The sequence below is a fragment of the Schistocerca gregaria genome, chromosome 1 (genome assembly GCF_023897955.1).
Source record: "Schistocerca gregaria isolate iqSchGreg1 chromosome 1, iqSchGreg1.2, whole genome shotgun sequence".
In the NCBI taxonomy this organism is placed as follows: domain Eukaryota; kingdom Metazoa; phylum Arthropoda; class Insecta; order Orthoptera; family Acrididae; genus Schistocerca; species Schistocerca gregaria.
The window spans coordinates 46,896,569-46,913,156 of record NC_064920.1 but is presented as its reverse complement, the minus strand read 5'-3'; positions in this window follow the sequence as shown (position 1 = coordinate 46,913,156).

The window sequence follows — 16,588 nt, the reverse complement described above, 5'->3', positions numbered from 1 at the left end:
TCAGACAACACTGTCATGGAAGGAATTGCGCATGGTGACTGTTGTACTCGATTTCGATGCAATTTCTGTGTTTCGTCAGCACTCTGATAGTCCACAGATTACAGAATGCCTCCAGATGTGCATCGGAAACTACTACTGGTCTTCCAGGGAACGATCAAAGCGTAGGCTGTTTCAGACATTACTCCCATGGTGACTGTTCTATTCAATCCCGATGGAATTTCTGTGATTCATCAACACTCTGATAGTCCACAGATTACAGAATGCCTCCAGATGTGCATCGGAAACAACTACTGGTCTTTCAGGGAACGATCAAAGCGTAGACTGTTTGAGACATTACTCCCATTGAGGAAAGTGCGGATGATGACTGTTGTATTCAATCCCGATGAAGTTTCTGTGTTTCATCAACACTCTGATACTCCACAGATTACAGAATGCATCCAGATATTCATCGGAAACTACTACTGGTCTTCCAGGGAACGATCAAAGCGTAGACTCTTTGAGACATTACTTATATGGAAGAATGTGCGCATGGTGACTGTTCTATTCAATCCAGATGCAATTTCTGTGTTTCATCAACAATCTGACAGTCCACAGATTACAGAATGCCTCCAGATGTGCATCGGAAACTACTACTGGTCTTCCAGGGAACGATCAAAGCGTAGACTGTTTCAGACATTACTCCCATGGAGGAAAGTGCGGATGGTGACTGTTGTATTGAATCCCGATGCAATTTCTGTGTTTCATCAACACTCTGATAGTCCACATATTACAGAATGCCACCAGATGTGCATCGGAAACTACTACTGGTCTTCCAGGGAACGATCAAAGCGTAGACTGTTTGAGAATTACTCCCATGGAGGAAAGTGCGCATGGTGACTGTTGTATTCAATCCCGATGCAATTTCTGTGTTTCATCAACACTCTGATACTCCACAGATTACAGAATGCCACGAGATGTGCATCGGAAACTTCTACTGGTCTTCCTGGGAACAATCCAACCGTAGACTGTTTCATACATTACTCCCATGGAGGAAAGTGCGGATGGTGACTGTTGTATTCAATCCCGATGCAATTTCTGTGTTTCATCAACAGTCTGATAGTCCACAGGTTAGAGAATACCACCAGATGTGCATCGGAAACTACTACTGGTCTTCACGGAACGATCAAAGCGTAGACTGTTTGAGAATTACTCCCATGGAGGAAAGTGCGCATGGTGACTGTTGATTTCAATCCCGATGCAATTTCCGTGTTTCATCAACACTCTGATACTCCACAGATTACAGAATGCCTCCAGATGCGCATCGGAAAGTACTAATGGTCTCCCAGGGAACGATCAAAGCGTAGACTGTTTGAGACGTTACTCCCATGGAAGAAAGTTCGCATGGTGAATGTAGTATTCAATCCCGATGCAATTTCTGTGTTTCATCAACGCTCTGATAGTCCACAGATTACAGAATGCCACCAGATGTGCATCGGAAACTACTACTGGTCTTCCAGGGAGCGATCAAAGCGTAGACTGTTAGAGACATACCTCCCGTGGAGGAAAGTGTGCATGTTGACTGTTGTATTCATTCCCGATGCAATTTCTGTGTTTCATCAACACTCTGATAGTCCACAGATTACAGAATGCCACCAGATTAGCATCGGAAACTACTACTGGTCTTCCAGGGAACGATCAAAGCGAAAACTGTTTGATACATTATTCCCATATAGGAAAGTACGCATGGTGACTGTTGTATTCAAACCCGATGCAAATTCTGTGTTTCATCAACACTCTCATAGTCATCAGATTACAGAATACCTCCAGATGTGCATCGGAAACTACTACTAGTCTTCCACGGAACGATCAAAGCATAGACTGTTTGAGAGTTACTCCCATGGAGGAAAGTGCGCATGGTGACTGTTGTATTCAATCCCGATGCAATTTCTGTGTTTCATCAACACTCTGATACTCCACAGATTACAGAATGCCACGACATGTGCATCGGAAACTGCTACTGGTCTTCCTGGGAACAATCTAAGCGTAGACTGTTTCAGACATTACTAACATGGAGGAAAGTGCGGATGGTGACTGTTGTATTGAATCCCGATGCAATTTCTGTGTTTCATCAACACTCTGATAGTCCACAGATTACAGAATGCCACCAGATGTGCATCGGAAACTACTACTGGTCTTCCAGGGAACGATCAAAGCGTAGACTGTTTGAGACATACCTCCCGTGGAGGAAAGTGCGCATGGTGATTGTTGTATTCAATCTCGATGCAATTTCTGTGTTTCATCAACACTCTGATAGTCCACAGATTACAGAGTACCACCAGATGTGCATCGGAATCTACTACTGGTCTTCCAGGCAACGATCAAAGCGTAGACTGTTTGAGAATTACTCCCATGGAGGAAAGTGCGCATGGTGACTGTTGTATTCAATCCCGATGCAAATTCTGTGTTTCATCAACACTCTGATACTCCACAGATTACAGAATGCCACGAGATGTGCATCGGAAACTGCTACTGGTCTTCCTGGGAACAATCCAACCGTAGACTGTTTCAGACATTACTCCCAAAGAGGAAAGTGCGGATAATGACTGTTGTATTCAATCCCGATGCAATTTCTGTGTTTCATCAACAGTCTGATAGTCCACAGGTTAGAGAATACCACCTGATGTGCATCGGAAACTACTACTGGTATTCCAGGGAATGATCAAAGCGTAGACTGTTTGAGACATACCTCCCGTGGAGGAAAGTGCGCATGTTGATTGTTGTATTCAATCCCGATGCAGTTTCTGTGTTTCATCAACACTCTGATAGTCCACAGATTACAGAATGCTACCAGATGTGCATCGGAAACTACTACTGATCTTCCACGGAACGATCAAAGCGTAGACTGTTTGAGAAATACTCCCATGGAATAAAGTGCGCATGGTGACTGTTGTATTCAATCCCGATGCAATTTCTGTGTTTCATCAACACTCTGTTACTCCACAGATTACAGAATGCCTCCAGATGTGCATCGGAAACTACTACTGGTCTTCCAGGGAGCGATCAAAGCGTAGACTGTTAGAGACATACCTCCCGTGGAGGAAAGTGTGCATGTTGAGTGCTGTATTCATTCCCGATGCAATTTCTTTGTTTCATCAACACTCTGATAGTCCACAGATTACAGAATGCCACCAGATTAGCATCGGAAACTACTACTGGTCTTCCAGGGAACGATCAAAGCGTAGACTGTGTGAGAATTACTCCCATGGAGGAAAGTGCGCATGGTGACTGTTGTATTCAATCCCGATGCAATTTCTGTGTTTCATCAACACTCTGATAGTCCACATATTACAGAATGTTTCAAGATGTGCATCGGAAACTACTACTGGTCTTCCAGCTAACAATCAAAGCGTAGACTGTTTGTGACATTACTCCCATGGAGGAAAGTGCAGATGGTGACTGTTGTGTTCAATCCCGATGCAATTTCTGTGTTTCATCAACACTAAGATAGTCCACAGATTACAGAATGCATCCAGATATTCATCGGAAACTACTACTGGTCTTCCAGGGAACGATCAAAGCGTAGACTCTTTGAGACATTACTTTTATGGAAGAATGTGCGCATGGTGACTGTTCTATTCAATCCCGATGCAATTTCTGTGTTTCATCAACAACCTGATAGTCCACAGATTACAGAATGCCTCCAGATGTGCATCGGAAACTACTACTGGTCTTCCAGGGAACGATCAAAGCGTAGACTGTTTCAGACATTACTCCCATGGAAGAAAGTGCACATGGTGACTGTTGTATTCAATTTCGATGCAATTTCTGTGTTTCATCAACGCTCTGATAGTCTACAGATTACAGAGTACTTCCAGATGTGCATCGGAAACTACTACTGGACTTCCAGAGTACGATCAAAGCGTAATCTCCTTGAGACATTAATCCCAAGGAGGAAAGTGCGCATGGTGAATGTTGTAATCAATCCCGATGCATTTTCTGTGTTTCATCAACACTCTGATAGTCCACAGATTACAGAATGCCACGAGATGTGCATCGGAAACTACTACTGGTCTTCCTGGGAACGATCCAAGCGTGGACTGTTTCAGACATTACTCCCAATGAGGAAAGTGCGGATGGTGGTTGATGTATTCAATCCCGATGAAATTTCTGTGTTTCATCAACACTCTTGTAGTCCTCAGATTACAGAATGCCACCAGATTTGCATCGGAAACTACTACTGGTCTTTCAGGGAACGATCAAAGCGTAGACTGTTTGAGACATTGCTCCCATAAAGTAAAGTGCGCATGGTGACTGTTGTATTCAATCCCGATGCTATTTCTGTGTTTCATTAACACTCTGATAGTCCACAGATTACAGAAAGCCTCCAGATGTGCATCGGAAACTACTACTGGTCTTCCAGGAAACGATCAAAGCGAAAACTGTTAGATACATTATTCGCATGGAGGAAAGTCCGCATGGTGACTGTTGTATTCAATCCCGATGCAAATTCTGTGTTTCATCATCACTCTCATAGTCTACAGATTACAGAATACCTCCAGATGTGCATCGGAAACTACTACTGGTCTTCCACGGAACGATCAAAGCGTAGACTGTTTGAGAGTTAGTCCCATGGAGGAAAGTGCGCATGGTGACTGTTGTATTCAATCCCGATGCAATTTCTGTGTTTCATCAACACTCTGATACTCCACAGATTACAGAATGCCACGAGATGTGCATCGGAAACTGCTACTGGTCTTCCTGGGAACAATCCAAGCGTAGACTGTTTCAGACATTACTCCCATGGAGGAAAGTGCGGATGGTGACTGTTGTAATTAATCCCGATGCAATTTCTGTGTTTCATCAACACTCTGATAGTCCACAGATTACAGAATGCCACCAGATGTGCATCGGATACTACTACTGGTCTTCCAGGGAACGATCAAAGCGTAGACTGTTTGAGACATACCTCCCGTGGAGGAAAGTGCGCATGGTGATTGTAGTATTCAATCCCGATGCAATTTCTGTGTTTCATCAACACTCTGATAGTCCACAGATTACAGAATACCACCAGATGTGCATCGGAAACTACTACTGGTCTTCCAGGCAACGATCAATGCGTAGACTGTTTGAGAATTACTCCCATGGAGGAAAGTGCGCATGGTGACTGTTGTATTCAGTCCCGATGCAATTTCTGTGTTTCATCAACACTCTGATACTCCACAGATTACAGAATGCCACGAGATGTGCATCGGAAACTGCTACTGGTCTTCCTGGGAACAATCCAACCGTAGAATGTTTCAGACATTACTCCCATGGAGGAAAGTGCGCATGGTGACTGTTGTATTCAATCCCGATGCAATTTCTGTGTTTCATCAACAGTCTGATAGTCCACAGATTAGAAAATACCACCAGATGTGCATCGGAAACTACTACTGGTCTTCATGGGAATGATCAAAGCGTAGACTGTTTGAGACATACCTCCCGTGGAGGAAAGTGCGCATGGTGATTGTTGTATTCAATCCCGATGCAGTTTCTGTGTTTCATCAACACTCTGATAGTCCACAGATTACAGAATGCTACCAGATGTGCATCGGAAACTACTACTGGTCTTCCACGGAACGATCAAAGCGTAGACTGTTTGAGAATTACTCCCATGGAGGAAAGTGCGCATGGTGACTGTTGTATTCAATCCCGATGCAATTTCTGTGTTTCATCAACACTCTGATACTCCACAGATTACAGAATGCCTCCAGATGCGTATCGGAAAGTACTAATGGTCTTCCAGGGAACGATCAAAGCGTAGACTGTTTGAGACATTACTCCCATGGAAGAAAGTTCGCATGGTGAATGTAGTATTAAATCCCGATGCAATTTCTGTGTTTCATCAACGCTCTGATAGTCCACAGATTACAGAATGCCACCAGATGTGCATCGGAAACTACTACTGGTCTTCCAGGGTGCGATCAAAGCGTAGACTGTTAGAGACATACCTCCCGTGGAGGAAAGTGTGCATGTTGACTGTTGTATTCATTCCTGATGCAATTTCTGTGTTTCATCAACACTCTGATAGTCCACAGATTACAGAATGCCACCAGATTAGCATCGGAAACTACTACTGGTCTTCCAGGGAACGATCAAAGCGTAGACTGTGTGATAATTACTCCCGTGGAGGAAAGTGCGCATGGTGACTGTTGTATTCAATCCCGATGCAATTTCTGTGTTTCATCAACACTCTGTTACTCCACAGACTACAGAATGCCACGAGATGTGCATCGGAAACTGCTACTGGTCTTCCTGGGATCGATCCAAGCGTAGACTGTTTCAGACATTACCCCCATGGAGGAAAGTGTTGATGATGACTGTTGTATTCGATCCAGATGCAATTTCTGTGTTCCATCAACACTCTGATAGTCCACAGATTAGAGAATACCACCAATTGTGCATCGGAAACTACTACTGGTCTTCCAGGGAACGATCAAAGCGTAGTCTGTTTGAGACATACCTCCCGTGGAGGAAAGTGCGCATGGTGATTGTTGTATTCAATCCCGATGCAGTTTCTGTGTTTCATCAACACTCTGATAGTCCACAGATTACAGAATGCCACCAGATGTGCATCGGAAACTACTACTGGTCTTCCAGGGAACAATCAAAGCGTAGACCGTTTGAGAATTACTCCCATGGAGGAAAGTGCGCATGGTGACTGTTGTATTCAATCCCGATGCAATTTCTCTGTTTCATAAACACTCTGATACTCCACAGATTACAGAATGCCTCCAGATGTGCATCGGAAACTACTAATGGTCTTCCAGGGAACGATCAAAGCGTAGACTGTTTGAGACATTACTCCCATGGAGGATAGTGTGCATGGTGAATGTAGTATTAAATCCCGATGCAATTTCTGTGTTTCATCAACACTCTGATAGTCCACAGATTACAGAATGCCTCCCGATGTGCATCGGAAAGAACTACTGGTCTTCCAGGGAACGGTCAAAGCGTAGACTCTTTGGGACATTACTCCTATGTTGGAAAGTGCGCATGGTGACTGTTGTATTCAATCCCGATGCAATTTTTCTGTTTCATCAACACTCTGATACTCCACAGATTACAGAATGCCTCCAGATGTTCATCGGAAGCTACTACTGGTCTTCCAGGGAACGATCAAAGCGTAGACTGTTTCGGCCATTACTCCCATGGAGGAAAGTGCGCATGGTGACTGCTGTATTAAATCCCGATGCAATTTCTGTGTTTCATCAACACTCTGATAGTAAACAGATTTCGGAAAGCATCCAGATGTGCATCGGAAACTACTACTGGTCTTCCACGGAACGATCAAAGCGTAGACTGTTTGAGAATTACTCCCATGGAGGAAAGTGCGCATGGTGACTGTTGTATACAATCCCGATGCAATTTCTGTGTTTCATCAACACTCTGATACTCCACAGATTACAGAATGCCTCCAGATGCGAATCGGAAAGTACTAATGGTCTTCCAGGGAACGATCAAAGCGTAGACTGTTTGAGACATTACTCCCATGGAAGAAAGTGCGCATGGTGAATGTAGTATTCAATCCCGATGCAATTTCTGTGTTTCATCAACGCTCTGATAGTCCACAGATTACAGAATGCCACCAGATGTGCATCGGAAACTACTACTGGTCTTCCAGGGAGCGATCAAAGCGTAGACTGTTAGAGACATACCTCCCGTGGAGGAAAGTGTGCATGTTGACTGTTGTATTCATTCCCGATGCAATTTCTGTGTTTCATCAACACTCTGATAGTCCACAGATTACAGAATGCCACCAGATTAGCATCGGAAACTACTACTGGTCGTCCTGGGATCGATTCAAGCGTAGACTGTTTCAGACAATACTCAATTGGAGGAAAGTGTTGATGGTGACTGTTGTATTCAATCCAGATGCATTTTCTGTGTTTCATCAACACTCTGGTAGTCCACAGATTAGAGAATACCACCAGTTGTGCATCGGAAACTACTACTAGTCTTCCAGGGAACGATCAAAGCGTAGATTGTTTCAGACATTACTCCCATGGAAGTAAGTGCACATGGTGACTGTTGTATTCAATTTCGATGCAATTTCTGTGTTTCATCAACGCTCTGATAGTCTACAGATTACAGAATGCTTCCAGATGTGCATCGGAAACTACTACTGGTCGTCCTGGGAACGATCCAAGCGTAGACTGTTTCAGACATTACTCCCATGGAGGAAAGTGCGGATGGTGGTTGATGTATTCAATCCCGATGAAATTTCTGTGTTTCATCAACACTCTGGTAGTCCTCAGATTACAGAATGCCACCAGATTTGAATCGGAAACTACTACTGGTCTTTCAGGGAACGATCAAAGCGTAGATTGTTTGAGACATTGCTCCCATAAAGTAAAGTGCGCATGGTGACTGTTGTATTCAATCCCGATGCTATTTCTGTGTTTCATTAACACTCTGATAGTCCACAGATTACAGAAACACTCCAGATGTGCATCGGAAACTAATACTGGTCTTCCAGGGAACGATCAAAGCGAAACTGTTAGATACATTATTCCCATGGAGGAAAGTGCGCATGGTGACTGTTGTATTCAATCCCGATGCAAATTCTGTGTTTCATCAACACTCTCATAGTCTACAGATTACAGAATACCTCCAGATGTGCATCGGAAACTACTACTGGTCTTCCACGGAACGATCAAAGCGTAGACTGTTTGAGAGTTACTCCCATGGAGGAAAGTGCGCATGGTGACTGTTGTATTCAATCCCGATGCAATTTCTGTGTTTCATCAACACTCTGATAGTCCACAGATTACAGAATGCCACCAGATGTGCATCGGATACTACTACTGGTCTTCCAGGGAACGATCAAAGCGTAGACTGTTTGAGACATACCTCCCGTGGAGGAAAGTGCGCATGGTGATTGTAGTATTCAATCCCGATGCAATTTCTGTGTTTCATCAACACTCTGATAGTCCACAGATTACAGAATACCACCAGATGTGCATCGGAAACTACTACTGGTCTTCCAGGGAACGATCAAAGCGTAGACTGTGTGATAATTACTCCCATGGAGGAAAGTGCGCATGGTGACTGTTGTATTCAATCCCGATGCAATTTCTGTGTTTCATCAACACTCTGTTACTCCACAGATTACAGAATGCCACGAGATGTGCATCGGAAACTGCTACTGGTCTTCCTGGGATCGATCCAAGCGTAGACTGTTTCAGACATTACCCCCATGGAGGAAAGTGTTGATGATGACTGTTGTATTCGATCCAGATGCAATTTCTGTGTTCCATCAACACTCTGATAGTCCACAGATTAGAGAATACCACCAATTGTGCATCGGAAACTACTACTGGTCTTCCAGGGAACGATCAAAGCGTAGTCTGTTTGAGACATACCTCCCGTGGAGGAAAGTGCGCATGGTAATTGTTGTATTCAATCCCGATGCAGTTTCTGTGTTTCATCAACACTCTGATAGTCCACAGATTACAGAATGCCACCAGATGTGCATCGGAAACTACTACTGGTCTTCCAGGGAACAATCAAAGCGTAGACCGTTTGAGAATTACTCCCATGGAGGAAAGTGCGCATGGTGACTGTTGTATTCAATCCCGATGCAATTTCTCTGTTTCATAAACACTCTGATACTCCACAGATTACAGAATGCCTCCAGATGTGCATCGGAAACTACTAATGGTCTTCCAGGGAACGATCAAAGCGTAGACTGTTTGAGACATTACTCCCATGGAGGATAGTGTGCATGGTGAATGTAGTATTCAATCCCGATGCAATTTCTGTGTTTCATCAACACTCTGATAGTCCACAGATTACAGAATGCCTCCCGATGTGCATCGGAAAGAACTACTGGTCTTCCAGGGAACGGTCAAAGCGTAGACTCTTTGGGACATTACTCCTATGGTGGAAAGTGCGCATGGTGACTGTTGTATTCAATCCCGATGCAATTTCTCTGTTTCATCAACACTCTGATACTCCACAGATTACAGAATGCCTCCAGATGTTAATCGGAAGCTACTACTGGTCTTCCAGGGAACGATCAAAGCGTAGACTGTTTGAGACATACCTCCCGTGGAGGAAAGTGCGCATGGTGATTGTAGTATTCAATCCCGATGCAATTTCTGTGTTTCATCAACACTCTGATAATCCACAGATTACAGAATACCACCAGATGTGCATCGGAAACTGCTACTGGTCTTCCAGGCAACGATCAAAGCGTAGACTGTTTGAGAATTACTCCCATGGAGGAAAGTGCGCATGGTGACTGTTGTATTCAATCCCGATGCAATTTCTGACTTTCATCAACACTCTGATACTCCACAGATTACAGAATGCCACGAGATGTGCATCGGAAACTGCTACTGGTCTTCCTGGGAACAATCCAACCGTAGAATGTTTCAGACATTACTCCCATGGAGGAAAGTGCGGATGGTGACTGTTGTATTCAATCCCGATGCAATTTCTGTGTTTCATCAACAGTCTGATAGTCCACAGATTAGAGAATACCACCAGATGTGCATCGGAAACTACTACTGGTCTTCATGGGAATGATCAATGCGTAGACTGTTTGAGACATACCTCCCGTGGAGGAAAGTGCGCATGGTGATTGTTGTATTCATCCCGATGCAGTTTCTGTGTTTCATCAACACTCTGATAGTCCACAGATTACAGAATGCTACCAGATGTGCATCGGAAACTACTACTGGTCTTCCAGGGAACGATCAAAGCGTAGACTGTTTGAGAATTACTCCCATGGAGGAAAGTGCGCATGGTGACTGTTGTATTCAATCCCGATGCAATTTCTGTGTTTCATCAACACTCTGATACTCCACAGATTACAGAATGCCTCCAGATGCGCATCGGAAAGTAATAATGGTCTTCCAGGGAACGATCAAAGCGTAGACTGTTTGAGACATTACTCCCATGGAAGAAAGTTCGCATGGTGAATGTAGTATTAAATCCCGATGCAATTTCTGTGTTTCATCAACGCTCTGATAGTCCACAGATTACAGAATGCCACCAGATGTGCATCGGAAACTACTACTGGTCTTCCAGGGAGCGATCAAAGCGTAGACTGTTAGAGACATACCTCCCGTGGAATGAAGTGTGCATGTTGACTGTTGTATTCATTCCTGATGCAATTTCTGTGTTTCATCAACACTCTGATAGTCGACAGATTACAAAATGCCACCATATTAGCATCGGAAACTACTACTGGTCTTCCAGGGAACGATCAAAGCGTAGACTGTGTGATAATTACTCCCATGGAGGAAAGTGCGCATGGTGACTGTTGTATTCAATCCCGATGCAATTTCTGTGTTACATCAACACTCTGTTACTCCAGAGATTACAGAATGCCACGAGATGTGCATCGGAAACTGCTACTGGTCTTCCTGGGATCGATCCAAGCGTAGACTGTTTCAGACATTACCCCCATGGAGGAAAGTGTTGATGGTGACTGTTGTATTCAATCCAGATGCAATTTCTGTGTTTCATCAACACTCTGATAGACCACAGATTAGAGAATACCACCAGTTGTGCATCGGAAACTACTACTGGTCTTCCAGGGAACGATCAAAGCGTAGTCTGTTTGAGACATACCTCCCGTGGAGGAAAGTGCGCATGGTGATGGTTGTATTCAATCCCGATGCAGTTTCTGTATTTCATCAACACTCTGATAGTCCACAGATTACAGAATGCCACCAGACGTGCATCGGAAACTACTACTGGTCTTCCAGGGAACAATCAAAGCTTAGACCGTTTGAGAATTACTCCCATGGAGGAAAGTGCGCATGGTGACTGTTGTATTCAATCCCGATGCAATTTCTCTGTTTCATCAACACTCTGATACTCCACAGATTACAGAATGCCTCCAGATGTGCATCGGAAACTACTAATGGTCTTCCAGGGAACGATCAAAGCGTAGACTGTTTGAGACATTACTTCCATGGAGGAAAGTGTGCATGGTGAATGTAGTATTCAATCCCGATGAAATTTCTGTGTTTCATCAACACTCTGATAGTCCACAGATTACAGAATGCCTCCCGATGTGCATCGGAAAGAACTACTGGTCTTCCAGGGAACGGTCAAAGCGTAGACTCTTTGGGACATTACTCCTATGGTGGAAAGTGCGCATGGTGGCTGTTGTCTTCAATCCCGATGCAATTTCTGTGTCTCATCAACACTCTGATAGTCCGCAGATTACAGAATGCCTCCAGATGTTAATCGGAAGCTACTACTGGTCTTCCAGGGAACGATCAAAGCGTAGACTGTTTGGGCCATTACTCCCATGGCGGAAAGTGCGCATGGTGACTGCTGTATTAAATCCCGATGCAATTTCTGTGTTTCATCAACACTCTGATAGTAAACAGATTTCGGAAAGCATCCAGATGTGCATCGGAAACTACTACTGGTCTTCCACGGAACGATCAAAGCGTAGACTGTTTGAGAATTACTCCCATGGAGGAAAGTGCGCATGGTGACTGTTGTATACAATCCCAATGCAATTTCTGTGTTTCATCAACACTCTGATACTCCACAGATTACAGAATGCCTCCAGATGCGCATCGGAAAGTACTAATGGTCTTCCAGGGAACGATCAAAGCGTAGACTGTTTGAGACATTACTCCCATGGAAGAAAGTGCGCATGGTGAATGTAGTATTCAATCCCGATGCAATTTCTGTGTTTCATCAACGCTCTGATAGTCCACAGATTACAGAATGCCACCAGATGTGCATCGGAAACTACTACTGGTCTTCCAGGGAGCGATCAAAGCGTAGACTGTTAGAGACATACCTCCCGTGGAGGAAAGTGTGCATGTTGACTGTTGTATTCATTCCCGATATAATTTCTGTGTTTCATCAACACTCTGATAGTCCACAGATTACAGAATGCCACCAGATTAGCATCGGAAACTACTACTGGTCTTCCAGGGAACGATCAGAGCGTAGACTGTGTGAGAATTACTCCCATGGAGGAAAGTGCGCATGGTGACTGTTGTATTCAATCCCGATGCAATTTCTGTGTTTCATCAACACTCTGATACTCCACAGATTACAGAATGCCACGAGATGTGCATCGGAAACTGCTACTGGTCTTCCTGGGATCGATTCAAGCGTAGACTGTTTCAGACAATACTCCCATGGAGGAAAGTGTTGATGGTGACTGTTGTATTCAATCCCGATGCATTTTCTGTGTTTCATCAACACTCTGGTAGTCCACAGATTAGAGAATACCACCAGTTGTGCATCGGAAACTACTACTGGTCTTCCAGGGAACGATCAAAGCGTAGTCTGTTTGAGACATACCTCCCGTGGAGGAAAGTGCGCATGGTGATTGTTGTATTCAATCCCGATGCAATTTCTGTGTTTCATCAACACTCTGATACTCCACAGATTACAGAATGCCTCCAGATGTGCATCGGAAACTACTAATGGTCTTCCAGGGAACGATCAAAGCGTAGACTGTTTGAGACATTACTCCCATGGAGGTAAGTGTGCATGGTGAATGTAGTATTCAATCCCGATGCAATTTCTGTGTTTCATCAACACTCTGATAGTTCACAGATTACAGAATGCCTCCCGATGTGCATCGGAAAGAACTACTGTTCTTCCAGGGAAAGATCAAAGCGTAGACTCTTTGGGACATTATTCCTATCGTGGAAAGTGCGCATGGTGGCTGTTGTCTTAAATCCCGATGCAATTTCTGTGTCTCATCAACACTCTGATAGTCCGCAGATTACAGAATGCCTCCAGATGTTAATCGGAAGCTACTACTGGTCTTCCAGGGAACGATCAAAGCGTAAACTGTTTGTTCCATTACTCCCATGGAGGAAAGTGCGCATGGTGTCTGTTGTATTCAATCCCGATGCAATTTCTGTGTTTCATCAACACTCTGATAGTAAACAGATTTCGGAAAGCATCCAGATGTGCATCGGAAACTACTTCTGGTCATCCAGGGAACTATCAAAGCGTAGACTGTTTGAGACATTACTCCCATGGAGGAAACTGCGCATGGAGACTGTTGTATTCAATCCCGATGGAATTTCTGTGTTTCATCAACACTCTGATAGTCCACAGATTACAGAAAGCCTCCAGATGTGCATCGGAAAATACTACTGGTCTTCCAGGGAACGATCAAAGCTAAAACTGTTAGATACATTATTCCCATGGAGGAAAGTGCGAATGGTGACTGTTGTATTCAATCCCGATGCAAATTCTGTGTTTCATCAACACTCTCATAGTCTACAGATTACAGAATACCTCCAGATGTGCATCGGAAACTACTACTGGTCTTCCACGGAACGATCAAAGCGTAGACTGTTTGAGAGTTACTCCCATGGAGGAAAGTGCGCATGGTGACTGTTGTATTCAATCCCGATGCAATTTCTGTGTTTCATCAACACTCTGATAGTCTACAGATTACAGAATGCTACCAGATGTGCATTGGAAACTACTACTGGTCTTCCAGGGAACGATCAAAGCGTAGATTGTTTGATAGTTACTCCAATGGAGGAAAGTGCGCATGGTGACTGTTGTATTCAATCCCGATGCAATTTCTGTGTTTCATCAACACTCTGATACTCCACAGATTACAGAATGCCTCCAGATGTGCATCGGAAACTACTAATGGTCTTCCAGGGAACGATCAAAGCGTAGACTGTTTGAGACATTACACCCATGGAGGTAAGTGTGCATGGTGAATGTAGTATTCAATCCGGATGAAATTTCTGTGTTTCATCAACACCCTGATAGTCTACAGATTACAGAATGCTACCAGATGTGCATCGGAAACTACTACTGGTCTTCCAGGGAACGATCAAAGCGTAGACTGTTTGAGAGTTACTCCCATGGAGGGAAGTGCGCATGGTGACTGTTGTATTCAATCCCGATGCAATTTCTGTGTTTCATCAACACTCTGATAGTCCACAGATTACAGAATGCCACCAGATGGGCATCGGAAACTACTACTGGTCTTCCAGGGAACGATCAAAGCGTAGACTGTTTGAGACATACCTCCCGTGGAGGAAAGTGCTCATGGTGATTGTTGTATTCAATCCCGATGCAATTTCTGTGTTTCATCAACACTCTGATAGTCCACAGATTACAGAATGCCTCCAGATGTGCATCGGAAACTACTACTGGTCTTCCAGGGAACTATCAAAGCGTAGACTGTTTGAGACATTACTTTTATGGAAGAATGTGCGCATGGTGACTGTTCTATTCAATCCCGATGCAATTTCTGTGTTTCATCAACACTCTGATAGTCCACAGATTACAGAATGCCTCCAGATGTGCATCGGAAACTACTACTGGCCTTCCAGGGAACGATCAAAGCGTAGACTGATTCAGACATTACTCCCATGGAAGAAAGTGCACATGGTGACTGTTGTATTCAATTTCGATGCAATATCTGTGTTTCATCAACACTCTGATAGTCCACAGATTACAGAATGCTACCAGATGTGCATCGGAAACTACTACTGGTCTTCCAGGGAACTATCAAAGCGTAGACTGTTTCAGACATTACTCCCATGGAGGAAAGTGCGGATGGTGACTGTTGTATTCAATCCCGATGAAATTTCTATGTTTCATCAACACTCTGGTAGTCCTCAGATTACAGAATGCCACCAGATTTGCATCGGAAACTACTACTGGTCTTCCAGGGAACGATCAAAGCGTAGACTGTTAGAGACATGACTCCCATGGAGGAAAGTGCGCATGGTGACTGTTGTATTCAATCCCGATACAATTTCTGTGTTTCATCAACACTCAGATAGTCCACAGATGACGGAAAACCTCCAGATGTGCATCGGAAACTACTACTGGTCTTCCAGGGAACGATCAAAGCGTAGACTGTTAGAGGCATTACTCCCATGGAGGAAAGTGCGCATGGTGACTGTTGTATTCAATCCCGATGCATTTTCTGTGTTTCATCAACACTCTGATAGTCCACAGATTACAGAATGCCACGAGATGTGCATCGGAAACTGCTACTGGTCTTCCAGGGAACGATCAAAGCGAAAAGTGTTAGATACATTATTCCCATGGAGGAAAGTGCGCATGGTGACTGTTTTATTCAATCCCAATGCAAATTCTGTGTTTCATCAACACTCTCATAGTCTACAGATTACAGAGTACCTCCAGATGTGCATCGGAAACTACTACTGGTCTTCCAGGGAACGATCAAAGCGTAGACTGTTTGAGAGTTACTCCCATGGAGGAAAGTGCGCATGGTGACTGTTGTATTCAATCCCGATGCAATTTCTGTGTTTCATCAACACTCTGATACTCCACAGATTACAGAATGCCACGAGATGTGCATCGGAAACTGCTACTGGTCTTCCTGGGAACAATTCAAGCGTATATTGTTTCAGACATTACTCCCATGGAGGAAAGTGCGGATGGTGACTGTTGTATTGAATCCCGATGCAATTTCTGTGTTTCATCAACACTCTGATAGTCCACAGATTACGGAATGCCATCAGATGTGCATCGGAAACTACTACTGGTCTTCCAGGGAACGATCAAAGCGTAGACTGTTTGAGACATACCTCCCGTGGAGGAAAGTGCGCATGGTGATTGTTGT